Source organism: Marmota monax, unplaced genomic scaffold, assembly GCF_021218885.2.
Source record: "Marmota monax isolate L192 unplaced genomic scaffold, Marmota_monax_Labrador192_F-V1.1 WCK01_AAM20220418_F8-fsc00007, whole genome shotgun sequence".
Classification (NCBI taxonomy): domain Eukaryota; kingdom Metazoa; phylum Chordata; class Mammalia; order Rodentia; family Sciuridae; genus Marmota; species Marmota monax.
In genome coordinates this window covers 26,602,398-26,624,438 of record NW_026692781.1, presented here as the reverse complement: position 1 = coordinate 26,624,438, position 22,041 = coordinate 26,602,398, and the positions used below count along the sequence as shown (strand labels likewise).

At 31.8% G+C, this 22,041-nt stretch overlaps 1 non-coding gene across 1 annotated transcript; it reads left to right on the top strand.

Annotated features, from left to right (window-relative positions):
• The first annotated feature begins 2,856 nt into the window (after positions 1-2,856).
• Trnav-cac (transfer RNA valine (anticodon CAC)) lies at positions 2,857-2,929 on the top strand. The gene has a single exon. It is a non-coding gene; the product is annotated as a tRNA-Val (tRNA).
• The last annotated feature ends 19,112 nt before the right edge of the window (positions 2,930-22,041 follow it).

Below are 22,041 nucleotides of genomic sequence, written 5' to 3'. Positions count from 1 at the left end.
CTAGGATGAGATAATTGCATTTATGTAAATTTTCCTCTGTGTCTTCTATTCTGTTTCATTGGTTTTTATGTCTGTTTTTTTTTCTTTGTGTGTGTGTGTGTGTCTGTGTGTGTGCTAATACCTTGTTGCTTTTGTTACTACAGCTCTGTAGTGTAATCTGAAGTCTGGTTTTGTGATGCCCTCTGCATCAATTTTCTCATTAAGATTCGCTGTGGCTATTCTGGGCCTCTTATTTTTTCAAATAAATTTCCTGATGGCTTTTTCTATTTCTATGGAGAATGTCATTGGTATTTTAACAGGGCTTTTATTAAATCTCCATAGCACTTTTGGTAATATGGCAGTTTTGACAATTCTAATTCTGCCTATGCAAATACATGTAAGAGCTCTACATTTTCTGAGGTCTTTTACAATTTCTTTCTTTAGTGTTCTGTAGTTTTCATTATAGAGGCCTTTCAACTCTTTTGTCAGATTGATTTCAAGTATTTTATTTTATTTTTTGAGGCCATTGTGAATGGGATATTTTCCTGATTTCTCTTTCAGCTAATAATTTATTGCTGTATAGGAATGCAATTGATTTATTGGTGTTGATTTTATACCCTGCAAATCTGATGAATTTGTTTATTAGCTCTAGAAGCTTTATAAGTAGAGTTTTTGAGTACTCTAAATATAGAATTATGTAATCATCAAGTAGGAATAGTTTGAGGTCCTATTTTCTGATTCATATAAATTTATTTCTTTTTTCTAATTGTTCTGGCTAAGGTTTCAAGGACTATTTTAAATAGGAGTGATAAAGGAGGGCACCCTATCTTGTTCCAGTCTCTAGATAAAATGCTTACAATTCTTCTCCATTTAGAATGGTATTGGCCTTGGATTTCACATATGTAGTATGTTCTTATTAACACGAGTTATTCTAGTGTTTTGAGCATGAATGGATGCTGAATTTTGTCAAATGTCTTTCTGAATCTATTGAGTTAGTTAGTCATGTGATTCTTTTTAAAAGTCTGTTGATATGGTCAATCGTATTTATTGATTTCCCTATGTTGTTCCAACCTTTCATCCCTGGAATGAACCCCACTTGATCTTAGTACCCTATCTTTTTGATACACATTGAAATGCATTTTGACAGTATTTTATTTAAATTTTTGTGTAAATGCTCATCAGGGATATTTGTCTGAAGTTTTCTTTCCTTAATTTGGTATCAGGGTGACACTCCTTTCATAAAATGAGTTTTGAAGGGTTCCCTCCTTTTCTTTTCATGTAATAATTTGAGGAGTATGTGTGTAAGTTCTTCTTTAAAGGTCTTGTAGAACTCAGCTGAGAATTCATCTGGTCCTGGGCTTTTCTTTGTTGGTAGGGTTCTGATGGTGTCTTCAATTTCTTTGCTTAAAATTGATCAGTTTAAATATGTTGTCTCACTATTCTCATTTACCTCCTTTGTCCTCTTGATTCAATTTGGTTAGGTCATATGTCTCTAGAAACTTTTAAATGTCTTCAAAATTTTCTATAGATTTTCAAAGTAAGTTCTGGTTATCTTCTATATTTCAGTGATGTCTGTGGTGATTTTTCTTTTTCATCATGGGCTTTTTTCTCACTTTTTTATTAGCTTGGTTAAGGGTTTATTAATTTGGTTATTTTTTCAAGTAATCACATTTTTGTTTTAATTATTTTTGAATTTTTTTGTTTAAATTTTATTAATTTTGGCTCTGATTTTGATTATTCCTGTCTTCTGCTTTTGGGGTTGGTTTGTTCTTTTTCTAGGGTTTTGATATATAATGTTAGGTTATTTATGGTGATTTTCAGTTCTTTTAATGAATGAACTCAATTAAACAAACTTTACTCTTAGAACTGCCTTCATAGTGTATCAGAGATTATGATATGTTGTCTCACTATTCTCATTTACCTCTAAGTGTTATTTTATTTCATATCTGATTTTTAAAGCTCTCTATTGGTTGTTTAATAGTGTATTATTTAATCTCTAGTTGTTACAGTAGCATCTATTTTTATTTCATCATTAATTTCTAATTTCAGTTCATTATGATCTGATAGAATGCAAGGTATTATCTCTATGTTTTTGAATTTGCTAAGAGTTGTTTTGTAGATAAAGAAGTGGTCTATTTTGGATAATATTTTATGTGCTGCTGAGAAGGGAGTGTATTTATTCATTGATCGATGAAATATTGTATTTGTGTTTGTTAAATCTAAATTATCAATTGTATTTTTTAGTTCTATAGTTTCTTTATTTAGTTTCCTGTACACTGATGGTAGATCTTTACTTTTGAGTGCCAGTTTATTGAGCTGAATAACCTCTGGGTCGGCTCAGGGAGGGCTGCTCCTCCAATTCTGGGGTTCCACAGGCCAAGATATTCTAGCACTTACAGATCTTTTCAGACTTGTGTCTACCCCACTCTCCAGCCCAAGGCTAAGCTCTAATTCTGTTCCTTCACATTCTCTGATGTACCCAAACTTTCTCAGTCCTCAAGGCTGGCTGTCTGATAGTGAGTATTAGTGATTTTTTTTTCTTTCACTCACCTCCCAGAGAAATAGTTTTTTTGCTGTTTGAGTCCCGAGTCACCAAGCTGTGAGAAAAACCACTTCCTAGTAACATGCTATCTTGTCTGTCCTAAAAATATGCTTCTTAAATTCTAAGTACCTATGCTTTTTCCATATATAATTCTATTATTGCTATATAGATTAATTATATCATGGTATAAGAAAAGATTAGGTACAATTTTAATATTTTATAATATTTAAAAATATATATTGTATGACCCTGAATATTATTTATATTAATGTTTCATGTAAATCATTAGTTTTTTACTTGTTGAGGGCAATCATCTCTAAAAAGTATGTCAGGCTGGGGATATAGTTCAGTTGGTAGAATGCTTGTCTCACAAGCAAAAGGGGCTGGGTTCAATCCCCAGCATCACCAAAAAGAAAAAAAAAAAAAAACTACAAAGAGTGTGTCTTTTATGTCTTCTCTATGCTTATTAATTTTTTGTCTATTTGTTCTATTGATTATTCAGAGGAGTACTGACATCACCAATTAAAATCATGGCATTTTCTATTGCTCCTTTTAGTCTATTTTCTTTAGCTTCATGTATTTTGTTCATTGCACATATATTTTGAATTTTTATATCTTCTTGGAGCTTTGGTTAATTTTTCATTGTATAATTTTGCTTTATTAGCTCTGATAATATTCTTTGTGTTGATGTTGATATTATTATATGTAAATCCATATACAATCCAGTTTTGTTTTGAATAACATTTGCATCATTTATCTTCTCCCCAAATTTTATTTTCAAACTACACATTCTTTAGATATGAAGTGAATCACTTGTATCAAGTATATATTGGATCTTTCCTGTTTATCCCATCTAAAGTAAATTTATTTATTTAATATGTTTAGAATGTTAATATTCAATGAAAATTTATATATGCATGGAATGAAATCTATTGCTAGTGTTTTCTATTTGTTACTACTATCTTTTAGTTATTTCCTCAGGTATGCCTTCATTTAATTATATTTTAATGATACCATTTTATTTAATGATATAATTTTATCTTTACTACTTATACCTTTTCTTTGAATATCTTTAGTGAATTCTGCACAGTTTATAGTATGAAATTTTTATGAATCAAACTACATTTAAATAAGATTATACAACTTCACATATAGCATGAAAATTTCTTATGCCTACAGTGTAAATATATAGCTAGAGCAGACAGCTTGAAAGTTAAAAATATTACTGTGTTCATGTCAAGTGAATATAGATACCCACTTGAAAAAGTTTCTCCTGGTCTATGATCAGTAAATATAAATGCCAATAAGAAGAATAACTGTGTTGGATTAAAATGAATGTATTTTATATATTCATTTGTTATATATTCAATAGAAATTCAAAAGAGAAGAAATATCATTGATCACAGTGTTATCCCATTCTCCCTAATAAAATACCTAAGGCTTGGTAATTGTAAAGAAAAAAAGTTTACTTAGCTCACAGGTTCAAGGGCATGCAGCCAGCATGGCTCAGCTCTGGTGAGGGCCTCATGGTAGATGGCAACATGATGATGGAGCACCTGTGAGAGGGAGAGATCACAAGATGAGACTGGAAGCCAGAAAACAAGAAGGAGCCAGTCTTGCTCTATTTATAAGTCCCTCTCAAGAGAGCAAGGAGCTTACTCAAGGAGACCAGTATTGATCTCCCCTAAGAATAGTGACTCCACTGACCCAATTGCTCCTCTCTAGGATCTACTTTTCACTATTTCATCACCTCCCAAATTTGCAATAGTGATGACCACACTTCCAACACAGGGACCCTTAGGATACACATTCAAATAAAACACAACTCCCAACAATCTCTTCAGAAGATATTATTAAGCCTACTTTCTATTTTGAAAATCTTTAAATAAAATTTAAGATTTCAGCATTGACCTGCATTCTTAAAAATTAACTGTACTTCAAGATAACCAAAATGTTGATGAAAGAGAATTAATTTATATAGAAGTATACATCAAGGTCACATATTTTAAAAATAAATGGTAACATCAAATTTTCTGAATTTGGTAACCATGAATGACATGCCGGTTCTGAGCAATGATCTAATATCATCAAAGTAGAAATAAACTGACATGTGCTGCCTGATGGAAGTACATATTGATGACTCTGAAGTGCTCCTGCCAAAAAATTGTCACAGAATCTTATCAAGAATCTCCAGGTCTAACTATTCATTTATAGGAAATAGAAGCAGCAAAGAAATGTGCTCATATCACAGGAAGACCATCTGCAAAGTTTCAAATGGTGGGAAATGTTACAAATTAAATCTGTGGTTTCATTAACAAATATATAGAAAGAAAAATAAAAAGGTCGGAAGAATGGGGAGAGAGTTATGTTTTCAAAGCAGCTTGTCAACTAATTGCAATTTATTGGTTTCATAAAGATCCTGATTCAGACTAGTGGTTCACAGCCAGAGATGATTTTAACACCAAGGGGACATAGGAAATAGCTGAAGAAGGTTTCATTTGTCACAACCAAAGAGGAGGGATGCAAAGCACGTCTATTTTTGAAAGCTGGAGATGTTGATGCACAGTTTAAGATGGATAAGACAATTCACCCCTAAAAAATGATTATGTGGCCTAAAGTGTTAAACTGTCAGTGGTGTTGAGGTTGAGAAATCTAGTTTCAAATGAATGAGCTTCATATTTTATACACATTATAGTTCTGTAATGGAAAACATAGCACACATGGACACAAGGAACTATCACACTATTAGAGTGGAGCATTAATACAAACTGTATATTCTTATTGCTGAATGCTAACAGAAAGAATAAGAGAAATGACTTGATATGTTCATTGGAATCAGTCTTTTTCTTTCTTTTTTTTTTCTGTTTTTCTTCCTATTGTGATGGGGATCAAATCCAGTGATCACATTTGGTAGACAAGTTACTCCACAACAGAACTACACTTAACGTTTTTGTGTCTATGAAACATGCAATAACTAAAGGACATGGAGAATAAAATGTTGAGAGTGCAATGCTCTATATTAAAATGTCTCTTACAGGATTTTGCTAAATCAATTTTTCTGACATGTTTTCTTAAGTTATTTATTTGGTATGAATGAGCAGGAGAATTAGATGATTTTTATATTTTTTCCTTAATGAAAATGTATGACAGAATGATAAAGATAATTTGAGCTGGCAATTTTCTTACTTTTTACAATTTGCTTTTCTGGATTGAAAAGACTATGCATATATCCTAGTTCACTCTAGAAAAATATTAATGACCATAATTATTTATTGAGCATTTGCTGTACTCCAGTATGCACTTTGTATTTATTATCTCATTTAATCCTCAGATCCATATGTCCACACATAAATCTATTGGGAATATTTAATCAGACCCATTTTACATGTGAAACAAAGTTTAATATGGAAAAATAACATCTGAAATATTTTCCTGTTAAGAGGTGATAAAGCCAAGTTCAAACCCAATTCTCCCTGACAAAACCCCATTGGCCTAAACATTTAGTGTTTAATATTTAAAAAAAAATTATATATATATATATATATATATATTAAAGAAAAACATATCTTCTTCTTCAGTTCATTTTAAATGAGTTTTTAAAAACTGAAGTATGAAGTAGATAATAACCATCCATATCTTCTTATGGCTCTGATTTTGAAACCCTAACTATGTGGAGTATACTATATATATATATATATATATATATATATATATATATATATATATATACACATATATATATATAGTTATAGTTATTGCAGAAACACATTGATTCCCAAGAGGTATCTACAATTATCAATGCTTCTAATACTTATATAAAAATTCACCTTTAAATTTTGCTAATGTGATTTTAAAAATATGAATATTGCTTGAGAACATGATGAGTTATATCTCTGTAAAGATTTTTCATGCTGCCTTTGGGTCTTATGACAAAGAAAGTTCCTGAAAATTTTCATTAAAATATATCATTGATCTCAAAGAACTATTATGAATGAATCAATTGCACGGAATACTAAGTGATGGTTTCATTTCCATAGAAATGGCTTCATTATGAGTAAATACTGAAATGTATGAAGGCAGTATTGTTTGGAGTAAGTCTTTCAGCACTTTCCTTTCCACTAAATCATAAAAATATCTTCTTTCATATTTAAAATCAAATGATTTGATTTCATCACGCACACTAGAAAATAGCTTCAAATTTTCAGTCTTAACTATTAGTTACATTATTTGTGCAAGTTTACTTAGGCCTATAGTGACAATGAACTGCTTTGAATAAAATATTTTTTTCATATTTTAAAATTATAGGCTTTGTTTGAAAGTTGAAATCACTGCTTGTTTTCTTTCTGGTTTTAATTTAAGAAACAAGAATTCATAATTATGAGCTTTGTCCAAATAGATTGTTATGAAAATAATTATCTACTCTTTTCTGTTTTCTGACGAATTTCTTAAGCCTAATAACTTCTGTCAACCCAAACACAATTACAGGAACACATATAGCTACTATGGAAAGGCATTTGCAGTTACACACTTACTTATTGAATTAATTATGGTAATTACTGAGATTTGTTATCCCCTTTTTCTGAAAATAAAATGTGTTTTTTTTTCAAATTGAGAATGATCAATTTATGATTTATACAATTAAACAATATAACTAATAAGGATTTTTTTTTCTTTCAAAATGTGTTTGTTGCTACTAATATCTAAGGAGATATGAATATTTTGAAAGTTCTCATTATTAAGTAGGAAACATAAAACATCTTTATAAACTTGTTCAAATATATAACATCAGTAAAGTTGCTCAATGTCACATATCAGACAATGTTGAAGCTAAAATTAAAACAATGAGCTTGGCTTCAAAGTCCAACTTTTGAGCTAATTACCTGAAAGGTAGTCTATGTCAACTTCTTTTACTATAATACAAGGGACAAAATAAAGCAAAGCATTTATTCAAAGTTAGCAAATTATTGACCACATGTGGCTTTTTTTTGCTTGCTGGTTTTTCAATGCCTTAAAAATTTTAAAAAAAGCACTTTAATTAGACATCCTCATTTGCTATAATAAAATGATAGCATAATTTTTTGACTTACTGAATATTGCTTCATTCCTTTATGTAAATGCCTGTCCCTGTAAGAAATTGAATTCTCTACACAATTAAATAGGCTAAACCTGTCTAACAAAGTTCATGCAAAATAGTCATAAAAGTGTTTCTCAAATTTCAATTAATATCTTCATTTATTCTTATTTTGCACACAATGCTAACAACTAAGTTTCTTATCTACATAAAATAGGAAGTGATAAGTAGGAGGGGAAGATGAAAGATGGAAGGTTGTTTTTTGATCAACTTTTATCAACCTTATTTTTTTTAAATGTTCAGCCTGGTTAGTATCCAAAAGGAATAATCATAATTAAGATTATAATGGGAACTTACCATTTTTAAATAAATGAATGGTTTATGGTATTTTCAAGCAGTTGCTATGCAGAGGAAAGTAATTTGTTTTTTATTTTAAAGACCTCAGTGATGAAGTTTTACGTATTTCTTAGTTAAAAGAAAAATATTCTCTATGTTTGAAATATTTGTTCCATCTTGTTTTCATCTCCATAACTTATTTCTTGTAGAGACTGTATTATTTGAAAGCATTGGACTATAACTATTTGAAAGTGAAAATAAACAAAGGCAAAATTGACTTTTCATCAGAACTATACTAGCAGCTATCTGAGTATAAAGGTTCTATATTTTAAATTATCTTAGCACACTGCATGACATATAATAACAACAAATATGATTGTTATTCATATTTTTATTATTGTTGACCTTATTAATGACAGACAATCAGAAGGTCAAAGAATAGATGTGAATAAACTGTCATTTTAATAAAATAATTCAACCTATATAATAATTTATAATAAATCTAAATTTAAAATAAACTATTTCATCAGTAGAAACTTCAGACAAGTCATCCTTAGCCTACTCCCAATCTTTTAAATTTATAACTTCAAAATAATTAGCTTTGCTACAGGCATATTGAAGATAGAAAAAAATCCCAGCAAGGGAATGCATTTGTCAAGATAAATTGGAGAAAACTTATTTGATGATTCAAGACAGGTTGAAAAAGGTACTTCTTTCTTATAAGACAAGTAGCCTGACAGAAGTCCCTCGGTGACTCCTGAGGAAAAGACATGTAATCATCTCTCACTTCTTCCAAATGTCTTTTCCTGAGAACTGGAGAGATGATAGGACTGGGGTCCTGATTATGGATAAGTGTGGGTTCCCAGGGCTGCAGAACCCTGCCAGCTGTGCTGCTCAACCCCTGCAAATTCTGCTAAAATTGGTCATGCTCCTAAAACTTCCCAGGATCACCCAGCTGTGATGATAATATATTATCTTCTAAGAGAGAACAAAGTACTACTGTGTAATGAAGTCAGACAGCAATACAAAAAGTTTGCAGTTTGTTTCAAAAACATTGAGGAAATTTGTATTTCAATATATTTAAAAAGCAGCACTGTTTAAAATTAATGAGGTCTTTAAAATCTCTTTAAAATACACACAAGCTTAATATTCAAAGGAGTATTCCTTAACATTTTATTTACAATTACTAACCCTGGATGTTGAAAAGAAAAAAAAAGTGAGTAGTTTCCTGGACTTATAGTAAGGTAGTTAAGGGTTTAGACTCTTGAGCAAAACATCCTTGTTTTGAATCCACGATTGTCCATGTAATAGGTATCATTTAAATTCTCTGTTGCTCATTCCCTCGTCTATATTCAGAAGGTGATTACAGTCTCTACATCAAAGGATTGTTATGATTAAACAGGCAAAGTCAGACTTAGATCTGTGCCTAGCACAGAAGAGAGCTCTATGAAGTACTTAGCTATCCATGTATGTCTCACCTTGTAAAAAAGTAAGCAAACTTATAAGGAGACATACAGGTAATAATTATAATATGATTCAGAATAATTAAAATAAGTATAATCAGATGGTGATAAATAAAGCTCAAATAAAGTTTTGATTTATTGAATTTATTTCCTTAATATTTAATGAAATAATGGAGCAACTAATAATCAGACTTACTCTTTCCATGGTGTACTATGAAGACCTAGACAGATATAATTTAGTCCTCTTAGATAGAAAGTAACTGTACACCAAACCCACCTCTTGTTATTTCTTGACAGAAAGCTATGCTTCCCAGTCTCCTTTGTAAATGATAGAAAATATGTGACTTAGTTGTAATCAATATAAGGTGAATCAAAATGGAGTAGACCATTTTCTCCTTGATCTTGAACAAATTTCCCACATATTCATGATCCCCAATTCCATTTTCTTTTCCTTTGGGTTATTACCTGAGCTATTTTACATGAATGAGAATAAATGTCTACTCTTCCTTATTACTCACGTTTTGGTTAGAGACTAAGGAATTAAAGTAATATACCTCTGTCCAAGCTTCTGATGTAGGTGAGAGAGGACAGTGGAAAAAAAAAATATATATATATATATATACTTTTTCTCTGACTAGTGGCAGCACAATTCATCATTAAGGTTCAGAATTTTCATATCATTCTCATGCATAATCAATAAATATCAGTGACAAATCAAAACTGTCACATATCCATCAAAGAAGGCCTAACAGCCAATTCTTGTCTTCTACAGATGGAGTATCAGAGATTTGAGACTTTCTTTCTTACTTTTCTGTTTTTTTTTTTTTTTTCTGTCATCTGGTATAAAGAGATTCTTAATGATTTAAGTTTTCTAAATATCCTATTTTGCCCACTCTTTTTTGAGTCTCTTAGAAGGAAACAAACACATCTCAAGTCTTTGGGCTACATTCAACTTATATAGTTTAAATATTCTTGCTCATTCATATTTAAATATAACACTAGCTTGTAATCATGAGTTGGTGAGGAACCTGCTTTAATTAAGTAGTTGAGAGAAGTAATAAAATAGTAATTTAGTCTACTCAATGTCACAGAATAAATTGAAATCTTTGAGTGATATTCCTTCATTTAAAAAAACAGGTTATAGAGATTTTTGTGGGTTTTTTTTCCATTTGAAATTATTACTCATGGTATTATGGTATTTTTAAGTACTATATCTGTATATGAATATAAATATTTGGAGCGAAATGTTTCCTTCTTGAATATCTCCTTTGCAGATCATTAGGGAGAATATTAAATTAAACACAAGCTTAAGGTGATGAAATTACAGTGCTGAGATAATAGTTTTCACTTTACAAAACACCAAGACCTCAATGTGACTGTGCCCTATTATCATAGACATGACAGAGGTACTTGCCTTGAAGATGTACTTAAAAAATTGGTTTCATGTTTTCTAAATTCTAGTTATACATTCTGTCAATAGAACAGGGAAATAAAATTGTTCTGAGGGTTTTCTTGTGTTACCTAGCCATTTTACTTAACAAAAATATAAAGATTAAATTACAAAAGAGCTTATAAACAAGGTCATTGTCATTTCATGAAATCGTTCATGGTATCTTAAAATATTTTAATTTTCTACTAATGTCAAGTATGTTATATAATAGTATCTTTTTAGAAATAGTAAAAGCACAAATTCGGTATTGCTAAGATCTAGGAGATAAATAGAAAACATTTATTTATTTCCCCTTAGATTCTTTTAAAATTTTCTGTGAAAGTTAACAATTTTTTCCCTTAAACTTTAACTAAAATACATAAACATAAAATATGTGTTAATAATTGCTCTACAGAAAGAATTTTAAACATGTTTTATTTACATGACATTGGAAGTTATCTTTGAGTATACAATATACCAACAATGAAATTGTTGCAAAGATAAAAGTACTAATAGAATGCTTTCATACAAAATTATAGAAATTATAATTTAATTTTATATCTATTCACTTATTTTTTCTATGTCTAATTGTCTATGTATTATTATATATTGGATAGGGATACAGCATAAAAAGCAAAGTTAAACCTCAAACCAACTTAAAATTATTCAGGTACATTTCCCTGTCTAATAATGATGTTACTAATATTGGATTATATAAAATTCAATTCTTTTTACTCCATACAATTATACTGTTACTATTTTTGGCATTTTTCAATCATTAACTAATATTAAATCTCCTTGTAGGTAGATCAGAAAGAATATTATTAAACAAAATAGAAGTGAATAATACCATACTTAAAAAAACAATATTTTGCAGTGTATACAGAAAGTGAGAACAATAGAATTTGGCTATGAGCAGGAGAAGAAAAGAAAGAGAAACCAGAAAGACAAACAATATAAACCCAAAAAAATATATACAAACAAACAAACAAAAAATATGTATTAAAGACAAAAACAGGAAAAATAAAAAGAGGGTTAACAACTAGGAAAGAGTTATAAGAAGGTATTAGATATGGAAATATATTTTAACATGGGAATTAGAAAGAAAGGAAAATGTTTCTGGGAGAGAAATTCTTTTGTGTGGTAAAGTAAAAAGTTGTAGAATGACTGAGTAAGTTGCACAAGAACTGTGGAGAATAAAGTTCAAAAAATTTATATCTAAGTTGACTACAATTAACAAATTAAATAATAATCTGCTCTTTTCTATCAAGATAATTCCTTATGTCTGTTAGGTTTTATTGTTTAGAGAAACTAGTCTTAAAGCAATTAGGGCTTGTATAACTGATTTTTTTAAAAAAACTGTTATTTTAGAGTATTAGACTATACTACAGATTCTAATTTTTTTTTACAAGTTAAACTTGGTTAATACAAAACACCAATGTAACTGCAGTAGTGTTACTGATTTCTTTGTATACTAGATATATTCATGTCTTCCAAGTTTACATATTTTCAAAATATAAGGTTTAGAAAATCATTTTACCAAACTGGTGTTCATCAAATTAAAGTCTGAAGTAAAGATTTGAAATTATAAAAATTATGTTTCTTGGTTCATAGGTATTATATGAAATAAATATATTCTTACGTTAATTTAATTTTGTATTTTCCTTGTAAGCTTTATAACTATTATCTGTTAATGTCTTGAATAAAAACAACTTCTAATATAACAACCTGAGTTAATTTGGGACAATAGGACACCACCAATAGGACAGAAAGGATGTAAGGCTAGCTTCCAATACTAATATTGACCCCAATTAAACACAATGGGTAAATAACTGTAAAGTTATAGATATTAAAGTTAAAACTCAGTACTACTAATTTAACATGGGTGAAACTTGGTTGCTCAATGTTTAAAAACGAAACTTAGATGCTAAATTTAAGAAAATAAAAGAGCCAAGTTGGAAAAGAGCCAATATTTGGCTGCTGCTATTTTAGGTCAGCTCAAACCAAGGGAATGAGGGGATTTCTCTAAAGGATTTGCAACTCTGGGTCACATGACCTTCCAATCAGAGGAATTCAAGAGACCCTGGAGAACAAAAAGCCAACCATTGCACATTCTGCAAAGGGGAAGGTCATTGGAGAGGAAAAATCCTTAATGCTTTCAAAGGAATCCACACATTATCATATAGATCCTGACCTGACCTATCCTGAAAATTGGCCCTAAAGTTGTGCAGAGCTTCTCACCAAGTTCCTAAGAGTGATACCCTGAGGAAACTCAGCTGATTCTTAACAATAGATAGGAGCAAGTTCAAATTAACCAGCTTGATGTTAAACACCAGGCAAGAAAGTCATAATGAAAGCACAACCATGCCTGTCATTTAAAAGGAAAGATAATAGATCTTTCAATGTAATTTAAGCTGTACATTTATGTCAGCCCCACAAAGAGTAAGTAAGACTGGAGGCTATTCTTAGAGAGGAGTGCCTATTAAATATCAAAAGAGACTATCAGATTCAGAAATTTTCTTAGTCAATTTAAGACCTGCAAATCTGCCAAACCTCCTATATAGACAGACTTGATCTGTATTTGCTAGTATAATTATCTAGCCCTAAGGGACAGAATTAAAGGGATCTCTACTACACACAGATGTAATGCCAATAGAAAAGTATTTTACAAAAATCAGATGACATTAGATATCTTAACTACAATTTATGGGGGCATCTGTGACATTATAAAAACTAAGTGTAGTGTTTACATTCCTGAAAATTCTGATAATGTAACTAATATCCTTAAAGAATTATATTCCCAAATAGAGGCAATATCCTCACTGGCTTGTCTTTGAAACAATTTCTTAGCTCTTGTACCTCATGGTGGAAAAAAAAAATTGCTGGTCTCTCTCTTTCATCATCATTATCATGTTCATTGACTTTGTATTAATCTCATCCCAATACTCACATCTTCTTGCTTCTCTCAGAAGAAGGCACCCACCTCCCAGATGTCTTTACAATCTGTTCTTTCTGAACCATACTTTTACCACAAACCCATCAAATGATCCTGAACATTAGTAAAAGGAACACATTACTAAAAGGAAAGTGCATGCTCCATATCACACCCTCTTAGGCTGAAGCAGCCAGAGCTGTGAGCACCCAGAGCTGTGAGCACCCATTTTCTCTTACAGAAGTTAGAGTTCCCTTAATCGGAGGAAGGAATGGCAAAGGACAGGTAGTCAGTGTAGATAATAAATAATCAGGTCAGAAAGATGATGGAGACTTTCAATATGTCTTTATTTTACTTGTTTTATCTGCTACTTTAACCATATGAGTATTTTTTTTTCTTCTTGAATAATCTCTTTTACTTTGTTGTTAAAGGTATCAAACTCTCCAGATTTTTTCTTACCTTTTTTTTTTTTTTGCCATATTTCTTGGGTTCTTTTCATCTTCCTGAAGTCTAGCCATTAGAATGACCAGGGTTCTTTTAGGATTTATTGGCTTCTATAGCTACAATTATTTTTGTGACCAATTAGATATATGACTGGGATAATTAATTGGTCTTTACAAATAAATGTGAATGTTTCAGTTTGTGTAATTTCTTTATCAAAATTGCACCAATACCTTCACATCTCACCTAGAATAAAAGTCAATTCCCTCATAAATATACTACAAGGTGTGGGGAGATATTCGCTATGTCTATGGAAACAAATGACTTATTTAACAAAAAGCTACAACACTTTTCTAGTGTGCGTGTTGCAAACAAGAATAATAGTAGAGGATTAACTACATGACTAACATATGTGAATACACATAGTGTTGAGGTTACTGTGGCCACACAGACTACAAGTCAGATATTACTGATATAATAACAGAACAGGGTGGAAATAATAAAATTACCTCACAGGTGAGTAACTCCAGAGGGTTCATCAGTGTCAACCTGAAGCAATGGCTAGCAGAATATGATGTTCAAGATACAGGGTATGGGTTGGGGTTGTGGCTCAGTGGTAGAGCACTTATCTTGCATGCATGAGGCACTGGGTTCAATCCTCAGCACCATGTAAATAAATAAAATAAAGGCATTGTGTCCTACAACTAAAATATATTAAAAATTAAAAAAGATACTGGGTATGTTGGCAATACATAAATTTATTTTTTGACTTGTATCATCAAAATATATCAAAAGCCAGTGGACAGAAGACTGATATCAACTACCAAAATGGAGAAATCCTCTTCTAATTTCCGAACCTGCCTGGATCAGTTTTGAGATCTAGAGGCTAGAAATTGAAGAGAAAAAATTGTATCCTTTAAGGTGGGTTCTGAAATGTCACTGCAACAATATGCAAGAAATATTTCTCACTCATTCTTCAAATTGACCTATGGCAAAGTACTACAGTTAATGCAGAAAAAAAGAGAAAGGTATATACATATTTTTTTTTCAGAGCTATTGAATATACAGTCTGAAATAATAATGAAACCAAAGATATAGGAAGATCACGCTCAATTGATTTCTTGTATAAAACTATTCACTGATAATGTAGTGGTTACAATGACCACACCTATAGTTACTGTCCTTATAGAGTTCTCTGTAATATAGACAAAAACCTACTTTAGTTGTAAATGCAACATTTTGAGAGTACCTGCAATCTCCTTCCTCCACTTTCTTTGAGTTCTGTTTAATCAGAAGTAGTACTGCATACTGTCCAAAATCACAGGGAGAACTGATACTTGACAAGGGGTGATGGTCCTCATCAGAGACTGCTATGTTGACCAGTATAACTACTAAAAAATATGGATGGATAATAAATGACAGATGGCTCCCAAAAATGTAACCAAGTGATAAATCCAATTATAGTGTTGTGTTGATGTAATGTCTACACTAGAACATACTATCACAGCCTCTGTAATTTGGTATGTGACTACGTATCTGGTGACTACATTTTGTCAATCCCATTCAGGAAAGTTGACCAAAATAATATGCATTCACATGGGAAGGACAGAAGTTCAGACTCACTAGCTTACCCTAGGGATAAGCTAATTCTGCTCTCTGTTACAATTTAGTCCAAAGGGACCTTGATTGACTTGACATTCTGCAAACATTTGCAAAAATCACACTGAATCACTTTATTGATGACATTGTGCTTATTGAATCTGGTGTGCAGAAAAACACAGATACTTTTATATGCCCTTGAAGGGAAATGAGTTGCAAAATCTGAGAGAGAAATCTGAAAAAGTTTCAGAAATCTTCCAATTATGACATTTTTTTTTTTAATATCAGTGGAACTACATTATGTTGGAATGTCTTTTCTGAGATAAAGTGAGGGCTCAGTGGTTGACAGAACTCTTTGGATTTTTGACTCACCATATAAGCATGGATCATTATTAGAAAGGCCATCTATTTCATGGCATAAAAGACTTGGATTTTTGCATGGTAGCCATAGTTGAGAGGGTTCTGAAGCAGTTTGGGTGTCTCCCATTAGCTATGTTTCCACTCAGGCTATGATAATCTAATGGATCTCAATAAGGATTCTTATCAAGTTGATGACAAGTTTCTTTTTTTTTTTTAATTTTTTATTGTTGGTTGTTCAAAACATTACATAGTTCTTGATATATCATATTTCACAATTTGATTCAAGTGGGTTATGAGCTCCCATTTTTACCCCATATACAGATTGCAGAATCACATCAGTTACACATCCATTGATTTACATATTGCCATACTAGTGTCTATTGTATTCTGCTGCCTTCCTATCCTCTACTATCCCCCCTCCCCTCCCCTCCCCTCCCCTCTTCTCTCTCTGCCCCCTCTACTGACATTCGTTTGTCCCCCTTATATTATTTTTCCCCTTCCCCTCACTTCCTCTTGTATGTACTTTTGTATAGCCCTGAGGGTCTCCTTCCATTTCCATGCACTTTCCCTTCTCTCTCCCTTTCCCTCCCACCTCTCATCCCTGTTTAATGTTAATCTTCTTCTCATGCTCTTCGACCCTACTCTGTTCTTAGTTACTCTCCTTATATCAAAGAAGACATTTGGCATTTGTTTTTTAGGGATTGGCTAGCTTCACTTAGCATAATCTGCTCTAATGCCATCCATTTCCCTGTAAATTCTATGATTTTGTCATTTTTTAATGCAGAGTAATACTCCATTGTGTATAAATGCCACATTTTTTTTATCCATTCAGATGATAAGTTTCTTGAGCATCAGGAAAATGTTAGAAAAATCTCTACTAGTAGGATACTTGGTCCATGTAAAGAGAATAGTTAACCATGGAACATCAAGTGAACACATAACAGAAATTAACCATTATGAACTGGACATTGTTCTGGGTACTGAACCCAAGGGTGCTTTGCCACTAAACTATATCCTCCAGTCCTTTTTTAAAATTATTTTTTAATTTGAGACAGGGGCTTGCTAACTTGCTGAGGCAAGCCTTGAACTTATGATCCTCTTGTCTCAGCCTCCTAAATTGCTGAGATTATAGTCATATGCCACTGTGCCCCACATGAATTGGCTATTTTTAAATCAGTCAAGTGAAAAATTCAGAAATGGGACATTAAATGATGAAAATGGCTTAATTAGGGCTTGACCTGAACATGTCCAGGGACTTATATAAATTATACAAATAGGTATTTCTCCTACACATGCCATCTACTTCTGTTGCAGTAATACTGTTTTCTCAGCCCAAATCTATGAATTCATTGAGAATTTTTCATTGGCATATTGGTAGAAAAAGAGAAAGAAATCATATGAAGTTTATAGAGATTTGGCACCATATGATACTTTGAGTTGACAATGGTCTGTTTCCTCACTATTTTCCAAATTAATGGTGGTCCATAATAGCAGTGATATACGGGAAAAAAATGAGTAATATACATAGTTATTTCCTTGGTGTGGAGGGAATTATATCTGAAGTTAGATTTACACTTGTGAATTGGCTAATTGGTTTGATTATCTCTAAAGAACTGGAGGAAATATGGGTAGATGATTAGAAAGAGGATGGTCCCCGGGTGGGGGGGGATGTATTCATTCCATGTTGTTGCTCTATCAGATGACCTCAATTCACTTATTGGCTTAAAACAGAAAAGAAAAAAAAAATATGCGCTATTACACTTTTGGAGGTCAGAATCTAAAATGGGGCTGACATAGGTCTAGAATCAGGAGTTGGCAAGGCAGAATTCCTTTTGGAGGCCCTAATGGAGAAGTGAGCCTTTACCTCTTCCACCTTGTAGAGATTGTTTGCATTCCCTGGCTTGTAGCTTCCTTTTATTTACAAAACTATGGATGTCCAGTCGAGTCAGTCCCTCTCTCTTTATCTCCCTCTTTCTCTTTCTCACTCTCTCTCCCCTGTTGCCTTCCTCTTCCTTCCATATAAGAATCCTTGTGATTACCTTGGGCTACCTAGATATTTTGCAAAGATTTCTCTATATTAAAGTCAGATGTTTAGCCATCTAATTCCATCTGCAATCGTAGTTCACCTTTGCTGTGTATCCTGAAAGAGTCATAGGATCTAAGACTGGGAACTTTGAAAAAAAAATATATATATATATATATATATATATATATATATATATATATATATATATACATATATATTTGTCAGGGCAAGGGGGCATTATTCTTTCTAGCACTCATGTGTATATTTCTGTGGAAGTGGGCATGACATGCCTATATAGTGGGGTCTTATGTCAAAATCACCAGAAAGAGCTAGAGAAAAGATAGCTCTCCATTGCAGTACATTTCTTATAGATCACCAGCTTGTGTCTTACTGACAATCCATCCAGTTGGATTTGCCATAAATTCTTTAGCATATTCAAGCCCCAATTTCATACTGCAGCATTCTTTGCTGTCTTTTCTTTCCTCCTGTTCTAATTTTTTTCATTATTTTGATAGAGTGCTTGCCTTGCTTGTATAAGGCCCTGGGTTCAATCCCCAGCATCATGATGATGATGATGATGATGATGATGATGATGATAATTTGTATAATGAGTTATTCCATTAGTTTAATATAACAGTGATTTACATGTTTGGCTTGAGAGTCAAAGAGATATTGGCTTGAATTTTGATTACTAAATAATTCTGTGACTTTTGTTGATGTATTTAAATATTCTGGCTGTTATCTATGAAACAAGATAAATAATAACTAAGTAGAAGTTAAATAAACAAATGCATAGATAACTGATAAAAATGGTAGACATAAAAATTTTCATTAAAAGGTATCTATTATTAGTATTTCTAGTATTAGTTTATTTGTTTGTTTGTTTTTTACCCTGGATAGAAAACTTATATGAAATAAAACAAAACATTCATAGCTATCACATGTTCATGCTTTCTATATTTTCATATTTCATATATTTAAAACATACATTGCAAACAATCAGAAACATAATTCATTAATATCATACATTATCAAATTTTCATTAAATGTTCTACCCTAATTTTTTTTTTCCATGATCCTCACAGTGTTTGTGGTTATTGAATTATAGGGTGCCTTGACAACAAAGAAGACACTCACAGTGTATAATTATCCTATAAATAATTAAAATGGTCATGGGGAAACTTACATACAGCACTGAGGTCATCATTACAGATGATTCATACCAAGGCTAAGGTTATTAGGACAATTATAAATAGATGTAGGTGAAAATAACAAAAAAATTGATGCAGTCTATAAAATATGACCATGGTAAAAAATTGAAAGGGTAAAGTTTTTAACAGTGCAAATGGAATGTAACTGTTGAGAAAATGGACTGCCCTCATCATTATGGCATAGACCTTCATTGTATTTAATGATGTAATTACACAGCATAATACTGAATGCTTTGAATATCAAGCATGAAATGCTGTGTAAATGACTTGAGCGAACATAACTGTGTGAACGAGCTTTGCTAATGAGTTTTGCTCCTCAACTCTGGCCTCACAGGGCAAATCTGCAAAACCTGATGCGGCCAATTCAAGAATGAAGATTTTGAGTGGAAGCTAAATTCAAAATTTAACAGAGTTTAAAGAGTTAAACATGAGACATTAAGAAAGAAAATAAGAGCTGGTTTAAGAAACTTAAACTATATCTCCCTTGAAAGACAATCCCAGTGCATCTTAAAAATAATATCTCTGATCTCACAGGAATGGAACATTAGGAGTGCTGCCTTCCAAATTGAGATACATATTACACTGAATGCTAAACATATCCACACATGTGTAAGATTGTATTTGTAGAATACCAGGCTGCCCTATTTCTGGCCATGTGTCTCACAGTTATTTTACATTTCAAAAAGTTTTTTTTTTTTTTTTCATAGTAGCCCTTATAATGAATTGGAGTTATCTATTGCTACTCACCTCTGGGTATATCACAGGTAGAAAACTACACCAAACCCCAATATAAAAATACAATCAGTACATCCCATGCTGCACAAAGAGATTGACTAATTTGGTTTTTGAAGTTGCTTGACTTGAGGAATACCCATCCTATTAGGAAATAAACTAAATCTTCCTTCCTTGTGATTCTACATGGCTACATCATAGATTAATCAATCGATGTGGTATAAAAATATTATACTTTCATGAAAATAAAGTAAAAACCAAAATGATTTTTTTTTACTTTCATATTTTAAGTGATATAAGGTTTGTTATCAGAAGTCTTATCTTCTCCTCTTGTTCTGTATTTCTCTAATTCCTTTGAAATTTTTGCTGTGCTTTTACAGAATGCCTAGAGTATGAAAATCCTTTTATGTCACTTTTGAACAATACATTTGAAGGGACCTGCAGTGTCCTTGCTGCCCTCCTAGATCCATGCCACTGGGTCTGGCTATTCTGATGTGGAGAAGACATGGAAGAAAGAAGATGTTTTTCAGCCAAGAGCCATGAGAAATCACCCCCTGGTGAGACATATGAATGAGACTCAGACCATAGTGAGCCAAGTGGCTCCTGGGAATCATTAGACCACAGCTCTGTGAGTGACCTCTGGGAACACCACCAGAGAAAAACACAGAGCTGAGCTCAACTTGAACTGTAGAATTTTAAGCACAGTTGTGATTGTGGTTTTAGGCTTCCAAGTGCCAAAAAGGCATCATATTTCAAAAATGTTAATAATAAAGTGCTTATTTTTCTTGTATTAAAATTGTTCTTAAACATCCTCTGTCTTTGCTTCTCTCCTCTTTTCCTCTTTTTCCCCCTCTTTTCTACTTTCCACTTCTTATATAAACACATAATAGAGTAGCATAACCCTGGGAATGGACATCAAGCAATTTCAGCAGCTATATCTACTAATGTGGATAACCAGCATATATCCTGACTTATATATTTGGAAATTATATATAAAAATAGATACATAAATAAATAATACTGAAAAACCAATATGTTCTAGACTGGTCCTAGCCTTTATATTTTTAATTTGCAAGTCTGAGAAGTGTAATCTCTCTCACTATATTCCTAGTTTATTTTCAAGTAAAGCCTTTACCACAAAAAAAGTTCATTTAAAATGATATCTGGATAGCTAGTGTTATTAACTGATATAATTTGCAAACATATTAACATATAATGAACTATTCTTAGAAGAATTTATGCATACAAAACTTACACATTAGTCTCATAGAAAAACATACAATTGGCAAGCAGACTAAATTAATCTAAAAATGTTTTATTTAATGATTTGGCATGTGGATAGTCTAGTATGATTAATATTGGTACTTTTAATTTCTCTATTTTAAAAATTAAGTGCTTATAATATCCTTTTTCAAATATAAGAAAAAGAGCTGGGTGTGGTGGTGCACACCTGTGATCCCTGTGGTTTGGCTAGAGAGCAGGATTTTAAGTTCGAAGCTAGCCTAAGCAATGGCAAGGCACTAAGCAACTCAGTGAGACCCTGTCTCTAAATAAAATACAAAATAGAGCAGGGGAGGTGGCTCAGTGGTTGAATGCCCCTGAGTTCAGTCCCTGGCACATCCCTCCCAAAAAAGGAAAAAGAAAAGATGGCTCTTGTGAACCACCAGACCACAGCTTTGTGAGTGACCTTTATCACTTTCAAATAGATTTTAAAATACTTTAATTATATATAATATATAATTTTATTAAATTTATGTATATTTGTGATATATATATATATATATATATATATATATATATAACTTATTAAAAATAAAGTTTGTATCTATCTTAAACCTGGACAGTTAAAGTATTTTTAAATTTTCAGGTGATAAATACATTAGTATTGTAATACTCTCAAGTGTTTGTTAGCATGTAATC